The sequence below is a fragment of the Saccopteryx leptura genome, chromosome 11, assembly GCF_036850995.1.
Source record: "Saccopteryx leptura isolate mSacLep1 chromosome 11, mSacLep1_pri_phased_curated, whole genome shotgun sequence".
Classification (NCBI taxonomy): Eukaryota; Metazoa; Chordata; class Mammalia; order Chiroptera; family Emballonuridae; genus Saccopteryx; species Saccopteryx leptura.
Genome location: NC_089513.1, coordinates 42,115,721 through 42,124,089, shown reverse-complemented (window position 1 = coordinate 42,124,089; position 8,369 = coordinate 42,115,721).

Below are 8,369 nucleotides of genomic sequence, written 5' to 3'. Positions count from 1 at the left end.
AAGTTAATCTGCCCAGAACTTCCAAATAAATCTTCAGTACGAGACACTTTTTTTTTTCACACTAAATAAAATTGTTCAAACAATGCAGTTTGTTAGGAAACTGCCACCTCCTCCTGTTCCGGCCCCTTCCTCAACACAACAATCCCGCTGCTTCAGTCAGCCAGCGGGCAGTAGGGGGTTGGTTTGATTGTTTTTCTTCTGTTTGGTTCTGTTTGTATTTTGTTGAAAAGGCAGCCTAACACTGTGTTAACACCATCACCTGAGGCTAACAAAAGTTGGCTAAGAGACGAAGATTTCCAGTCCTCACTCAAGTGACAGGTCCCAGAAGGCCCTAAGACCCTCCCAGATTCCTGTAAAGCCCAAATTCCCATCTGTTTTATAATATGTTTAATTGGTTTGCTCCTCTATGGAACCGGAAAGTAAAATAAAACCCCTCATCATGTGCCACTTAAGTTAGGGGTAAAGGTCATGTAGACTCTAAAAGTCAGTGTAAAAAATAAGAAATGACTGAATCCTTCAAATTGCCTTAGCCAATCAGGTGATGCCAGACTATGAGTTAGTTGATTCAATAAATATTTTTTTAGCCACAACTAAGTACCAGAAACTGTTCTAGGTGTTAGAAATATAGTCACGAGTAAGAATTAACTCTGCATTTGCTTTAAAGAGTAGAATGAACTTTAAAGCATTTCTCCAGTCCTAAATACACACTATATACAATTCATTTTGAAGTATGAAGCATCTCAGGACATAAAAAATAAGGTTGAAGAAAAGAGTGGGGACTGGCAGTGGGTATTTTTCTTCAAGCTTCTAAGAAGAAAATGAAAGATTTCTGAAAAGGGAGATTTTTTAAGGTCCCAGTTGGAGGATTAGTTTGTCCCCTGAGGATTAATTTTGGGGCTGCACATCCTGAGAAAGTTACATGTACGTGAAAATTTGGAACTATCTAGGCCTAGCCACTAAAATAAAAAATGGGAGAGAGAGAGAGAGAAAGAGAGAGAGAGAGAGAGAGTGTGTGTGTGTTTGTAATTTTCCTGAGAGTATCTCTAAGAAAACATAGTCTGAAGACTCACTTGTTGCTGTCTGCTTCATGATTTTGGCCTCCCAAGTGTGGTTTGCTAAAGAAATCAGGCTGCCAGCAAAGTATAGCAAATTGTAAAAATAAACTAGAACATCATAATCGGCTTCAGCTATAGCAAAGAAAAAGACATCTGGTAGACTACTTGGAAGCCAGCCAATGATGAAGACTTCAATTAAAATAAAGAACATGTCCTCAGGAGAGCATCTCTGAACTCAAAGTTATAAGTCCAATGTGCTACTTGAAAGCCAACTACTAGAGAAAAAAGTCATTTTCAAATAAAGCAAGACAGAGTGAGCAAGCCTTCAATTCTTCCAAGGAACCTTTTCCTATGTGTACTGTCCTAACTGATGACTCCAATGCTGGAAATAGACTATCACATAGGATGTGAAACTGTAGGTCTGCCCATATGATTCTGGAGAAACTCAACTGTTAGCCCAAAGTGTAAGGGGTGCCAGAGTGCAACTAGAGAGTATGCTGGACCAGGAGTCGGCACAACTGAGTTCTCATTACAACTATGCCATTTTTTGCCTGTGAACCTCAGGCAAGTGAATCATTCTTGTAGGTCTCCATTTTCCCAGCTGAAAATGAGGATACTAAAACCTGTTTTATAAAAATAAAAGAAGGAGTCAGGAAAACGTACATAGAAAAGCACCTAATAAAATGCCTGACAATATAGGATGGCTATAATATGTTAGTTAAATAGAATAAACCAGATAGAAGGGAAAAATCATTGTTACGAAGAATCAGTGTTAATTTTCATACTAGAGAAATGGAATCTGATATAAACAGCATTTGTACTATAAACACCCTGAACCATCATATGATGGTGCTCTTTCCTGAAAGAAGAATCACATGGCTGTGGACAAGATAAAATAATTTTGTAGACTCCCAGAAACTGGCTCGAGGACTGACCATAGAAGCACCGTGGCATCAAATCTCCACTCAGAAAAGGAATCAGTGGTCAGTGTTTGCAAGGTAATAAAGGTCTGTAAACTAAAGTGGCACAGAAATTTTCAATAGACAAACAGTCTACTTACTAGTTTCTTGATTTATCAACAAATGTTTTGTTAGTTAATATTGTTGGTATCAAATTTCTAACAAGAACATTTCTATATTGTATTCCCAGAAATGCCGGATAACCATGAACTCAAACACCACTGTGAATTCAAGAGAAAGAGTATGGATTATGTTCCTAACCCTTGAAAAGGTAAGTCTTAAGTGACCATCAATTAACACATTAGAGGGAATTTATACATTGAGCCTTTCTAATTTATTAAACTCCCTCAAACCCAGCACTGCTGAGTCTTTATTTTTAACATTTAATAACTAATCTTTCTGTATGTCTTTCTCTTCTGCTAATCTTGGTGTGTCTCGAAGAGATAATCTTTTACCCTTATTTAAAACATCAGCTCTCATCACAGAGACTGGCACATGGTATATAAAGACATACATTTTCAGTGAATGAAGGAAACCATGTGCCTCAGTTTACTAGAGACAATGGGAATGGTATATATACATAGTAAGAGCATTAATGGGTGCCCATTAGGACTGGGGCAGGAAGGGTGAAGAGATTTAACAGAGCATAGGTTATAGAAATAAGACTTTCTTTATACCTCAGAATTCAGCTTCACTCATCTTCCCAATTCCAGGCTATTGCTTTGTTGGGCCAGTGACCCCAAGAAGCTAAAGTTCACTAATAAATACCATCTTTCTATCTGGAAATTGATAAAATAACTTTGAAGTGAAGAAAGACAAATGGTGACTCCTCAAAACTAACGGCTCCAGATTACAATAGAAGCCCCTTCTCTCTTGCTAACGGAGACAGCCAAGCTCCATACAGATGTGAAGGAATAACTCTCTTCTCTCTCTCTCTTTCCAAGTCAGAGGGATTTCAACATCTTTCTGGTCTTGAGAAGTATGAGTAGGTTTTCTGTGGAGCCAAAGACATGTAGGTTCCAGGAGAAGTTGAGTCTGTGCCAGAGAACTGGACCTTTACAAAGAAAATATTCTCAAAGACGGCAGGAAAGAAAAAACACAAACCAAAACAAGAATCAACAGCACCCATAAAAAAGTGGAAGAAGCTCATTTTTGGCTAGCTTTGTAACTATGTTGAATACAGTTGTGAAGAAGAGAAAGAGGAAGGGGAAATCCAGAATTCTTATTCACAATGCCTGCACAAAAATGTCTTCTTTTGTTATCTCTTTCTTTTGATTTATTTTAAATGGAGATGAGCACAGATAATAAGTGAGTCTGCATCATCAGATACAGTATATTTGCATTTGGGCTCATTTCCTCCTAACTGCTCTGCTATTCATCTTTAGTTTAAAGGAGTCATGTGTGCAGATGCCTTTTCTACAAGAAGGAAAATCAGAGGAGACAATAGAGACATCATCCATCTCATTGTCTTGGCCTTAACAGCCAAGGATAGCAAAAATCTTCCACCCTTCCTGTTGGCCAAATGCTGGTCCTTTATCTTGGGAGTGGGCAGGACTAGAAAGGGGAAGAGGAGATGAAGATTATTATGCCAACTGGGATAAGGTCCTCAAAGTGAAAACTAAAGCTGCTTCACCCAATACATAAGTTGAAACCATCTTCACATAATCTCAAGAGAAGTTTTCCCTGAAAGAATTCTTTTTCCATAAACCATATTTTGCCTTCTGACCATACCACCTGCATCATGGATCATGGAAAGGAGCCCCACAGTCCTGGGATCTAATCCTGGCTTTGCAGTTCACTATCTGTCTCAGTTTAGACAAGTTAGTTACCTTCTCCAAGATTCTGCTCAATGTTTTGTAAGAATGGAGATCGAGTTACCTCTCTCAAGGTTCGCTGGGAAGACTGAATGAGCGAACCTGTGGGAGAGCACCACATGAAAGTGAGACGAAAGATCCTCGTGACTTTGTTTAAATTTAGTTTTAAATCCTCGCTCTAGAAATCATATCTCTTTCTCTCTATCCCTCAGATACCTAGCTTTCCTCCCACCGACCCAGACAATCAGTAACCCCTGAGGCAGCAGGAAACAGTAGCTCACAACTGACCAATGCTCACACAGCCTGGATCTCTGGCAGCCTAAAGATAACAGGTTATAGAAGTTGAGGGAACTAAACAGTGTGTGATTTCAGCTGAAAAGTCCCACAGAGGAGGACTTCATCTTGATCATTCCAGGTAATTCCAGAGCCTAAGTGAGACCTCATAATTGCCCTGCTGTAATGCAAGGGACTTTCGTACTTCTGCCCCCATCAGTCATCAGTTAAGGGATGCCCCAAGGAGGATGCCAATTCCTTGTGAACATGAGAAAAGCAGGCTACGGTAGCCCGTGTGGGTGCCTAGAGAAGCCTAGGTGTGCCGTGGGAATGAGGAGGGTGGGTATGAGAAACAGAGTGAGGTCCAAGGGGATCTCATTGTGTGGAGCACCTACACTGTCCACAGTACCTGCTTCTGGTTGGTGAGCATGCCTCTTCTATAGTTCTTCCGCAATGCTCGGAGAAAATAAAGACCTTTCAAAAAAGTTTGACTCTACGGTCTTATTTCCCAGAGCTGTATAAGTGGTTTCAGGTGCCCAGTAGGAGTCATTTCAGTAAAATGTGTTGAGGGGTTCCTTGCTCAAAATTTTCCCCTACTTTTTGCCTAACCCATGGCCTGAAATTCCACTGTTAGATGATTCTTTGGCCTGGGGCATCTCTAATTAAAATATTTTGTCTGGAAAGAACAATCCACTAACTTAATGACAGCCATTACCCCTGCAGGAGGTGTAATTGATCAGATTCACTAGCCATTCCACTTTAAAGAAAATGGGCCTTGCCATCATCAGACATGACACTGTGAAGGCGGAGTGGGGAAGTGAGGATCAGGGAAGTTCCCAGGTTTGGAGCGCTCTCTGGAAGGCAGCCATGGAGGAAGAGCGGAAGATATGAATCTCAGATAGAAGCAGGGAAAAGGGGATGTGTAAGGGAAAGAATTTGGGGAGGGAGAGTGCCAGAGAAAGACAATACTTTTCTGAATACTTTTTGGCCAGTTTATTGGAGAAAGCTCATCCTACATTTCCGATCTTTCCAGCAATTAGAGGGAATGTACCATCTTCAGAGACAGAACTCTGACACAATAACTCCAGCTTTCCCCCACATCTCTTCAGGAATTCTCTCCAGGGCCTCCAGGGTCAGTTAGTCCCCTATAAAATACCCATTCTCCTCCTCATCGTCAATAGGAAGCCTTGGTTTTGTTGGGTGTGTCAGTATGCCCACTATAATATTCTCACTTCCTTAGACTTCCTTGCAGTGCAGGAAGGTAGCCGTTTGTTCGGTTCTGGCTACTGAGATCTAAGAGGCAGCCACTGGATGGGACTTCCTCCAGGAAATCATCTTGAAGGGCACACACTCAACTGCCAAGTATCTTTCCGGCTTTGCCTTTTGCTCTTTTCTTTTCCTTCCTGGGACACTGAAGTGATGACTAGAGGGGAGCAGCCATTTTGTGTCATGAAGACAAGAACACAAACCAAGGAAGATAGAGCAGGAAGGGGAAAGGAACTGGGATCTCTTTAAGGCTCGTGACACTGCGGCTCTTACTTCAGGCTGTCTACCTCTGGACAGCTTGTCAAGTGACACTGAGACTACCTATTTGGTTAATTGTTTTTTCTGGAGTTCCTGTTACATATTTCATCTTAACTGTTAAGGCTAGGAGAAGCAGTTATTTCTGGGTTCCCTTTCTCTTTGGAGACATACATTCCCTCCAGAGACATACATTCAAGGTTTCTCTCTGCTAACAATGCAGGCGCTGCCCTGTCTTTGGTAAGGAGGTGTTGCCTGCAGCTTGAGTGGGTGAATTCAGTTCAGAGGGGAAAGTATGAGAAAGCCCACTTGTTGCTACACATCTAAGCCCTCTGTTATCTTCACAACAGCTTTTCCAGAGAGACAAAGCTGATACATTGTTCCCATCTGCCTAACTTCCCTGTCTTTCAGTCAGTCCAGAATTTGGGGAAGGATCCCCTCAAAAGATGCTTTTGGTTCCATCACACTCCAGGACTGTTTCGTTGACTGCCAACCCTAGCTAAATAGTCAGTAGCCCGGGGCCCATGTAGCCACTGGGAGCGGAGCAGAGAGTGAACCTGAGGCTTCTCGGTGCTGGAAATCCCACAGGGCACACACAAATGCTCAAAGCACACAGAAGGCTCTCACACAGATACTCTCTCATTCAACAGCTCAGGAGACCGATCTCCCTGAGAGATGTGTGCTTCACAAGCCTGCATGTGGAACCCAGTTCACTTAGCAATGGGTGTCAGACCAAGCACTTTCTTGCTCAGTTCTGTCCCCTCCACTAGCTGCAAGTCCCAGAGGACCGGACTTAGTCTGAATTATTTACCATTGTGTGCCCAGAGGCTGAAACGGAGCCTGAATCAGGGTAAGTGTTTAATAGATTTTTAAAAAAATATTTGTTAAATGAATGAATAAATGAATGAAGTCACCTCAAGTAAGCTAAATTATTTAGCCAGTCTCTATCTAAGTGGAAACTAATTTTGGATGATTTTTTTTTTTTTTTTTTGCATTCAGTCAACTCAGCATTATTCTTTAACGATTCAGTCTCTCGAAAGTACCTTCTAATGGGTTTGGTTATTTTGTTTATTCTGTTTTGCCCAATCACAGATAAATTTGCATTTGATTGTACCTAAATGGTTGGCAAAGGCCCATCCTTAGCTAAGAACCATCTAATCATAACAAGACAGGCTGAATTTGGACATGTTTCCACAGAAATAAAACTATTTCCCACATATATTCAATTATTCATTTATTAGTGGGCTGTTCAGCTTAAATAGTTTCTATTTGTTTTAATTTCCTTTCTTCTCCTGCTTCTCAGCATTGGAGCCTTCTTCTAACGAATGACTGTAAAGGTGGAGAGAAGGAGAAGCATCTCAAACTAGTTCATGTTGCCATGTAAACACAGAGACGCTCTCAGCTCCTGCTGCACTGAGCTTTGAAATCCTGCTTGCCTGCTTGTTCTGTGCCATCTTCTCTACTAAAATGCTGTCCTTCTGCTCACCTAAGTGTGCTCACCCTGTCCAAGGGCTGTTTTCTTTGTGAAAACTTTCTACATCCAGCGTTGGGTGCTCTTCCTGAACTCGGCTCCCAAAGGCACCAGGTTTGAATGTCTCACAGCACTTATCACATTTTGATGGAAGTTCATTAAAGTGATTGAGCACAGAGACTCCAGGTTCAACTCCTACTTTATGGCTATGTGATTTGGGCAAATTGCTGTATCTCTCTCCTGCTTCACTTCTCTTCTGTTAAAAAAAAAAAGATAATAGTTATACGTACCTAATAGAGTTGTCAGTATTCAATGAGTTAATATACACAAGAAAAAACCCACTTAAACTAATGCCCAGTATATAGTTAGTGGTCAGTAATTATTAGCTCTTTAAAAAATTATTGTTTGGCCCTGGCCGGTTGGCTCAGTGGTAGAGTGTCAGACTGGCATGCAGAAGTCCCGGGTTCGATTCCTGGCCAGGGCACACAGGAGAAATGCCCATCTGCTTCTCCACCCCTCCCCCTCTCCTTCCTCTCTGTCTCTCTCTTCCCTTCCCGCAGCCGAGGCTCCATTGGAGCAAAGATGGCCGGGCGCTGGGGATGGCTCCTTGGCCTCTGCCCCAGGCGCTAGAGTGGCTCTGGTCGCAACAGAGTGACGCCCCAGAAGGGCAGAGCATCGCCCCCTGGTGGGCAGATCATCGCCCCTGGTGGGCGTGCCGGGTGGATCCCGGTCAGGCGCATTCGGGAGTCTGTCTGACTGTCTCTCCCCATTTCCAGCTTCAGAAAAATACAAAAAAAAAATTATTGTTGTTCTTTTCCATGTTTATTTCACCAACTAGATAGTTATCTCCCACAGGGCTTGATCCACGAATTTGTCATCTTCCTAATTATTATCCTAATGCACGATCTGGGACACAGCTGAAAGTCTACAAATGCTGACACAGTGAGTGAAAGGTCGCCCCTGGCGTGGTGATGAAAGTGAGGTGTGGGCATTGTCTGAGAGCAAGTTGGATTTTTTGGAAACTCATGTAAGGGCAATATTCGATAACTGATGTGGTGGCCACGGAAAGATGGCCTGCTGCAGGCCCGCTCTTCCAGAAAAGGCCTAGAGTTCTGAGCTGAACTAAAGTCAAATCTGGGGACCATGCTTCTGGGCTCACCCAGACTCCTACCTTCACTCACGGGAGAAGTTAAACTCCAAAGCCACTCCAAGGTAACAAGAGGGATGACTTCGCCATGTGCCCTTCCTTCTGTGGTTGACAATGGTGCTCGTTGCA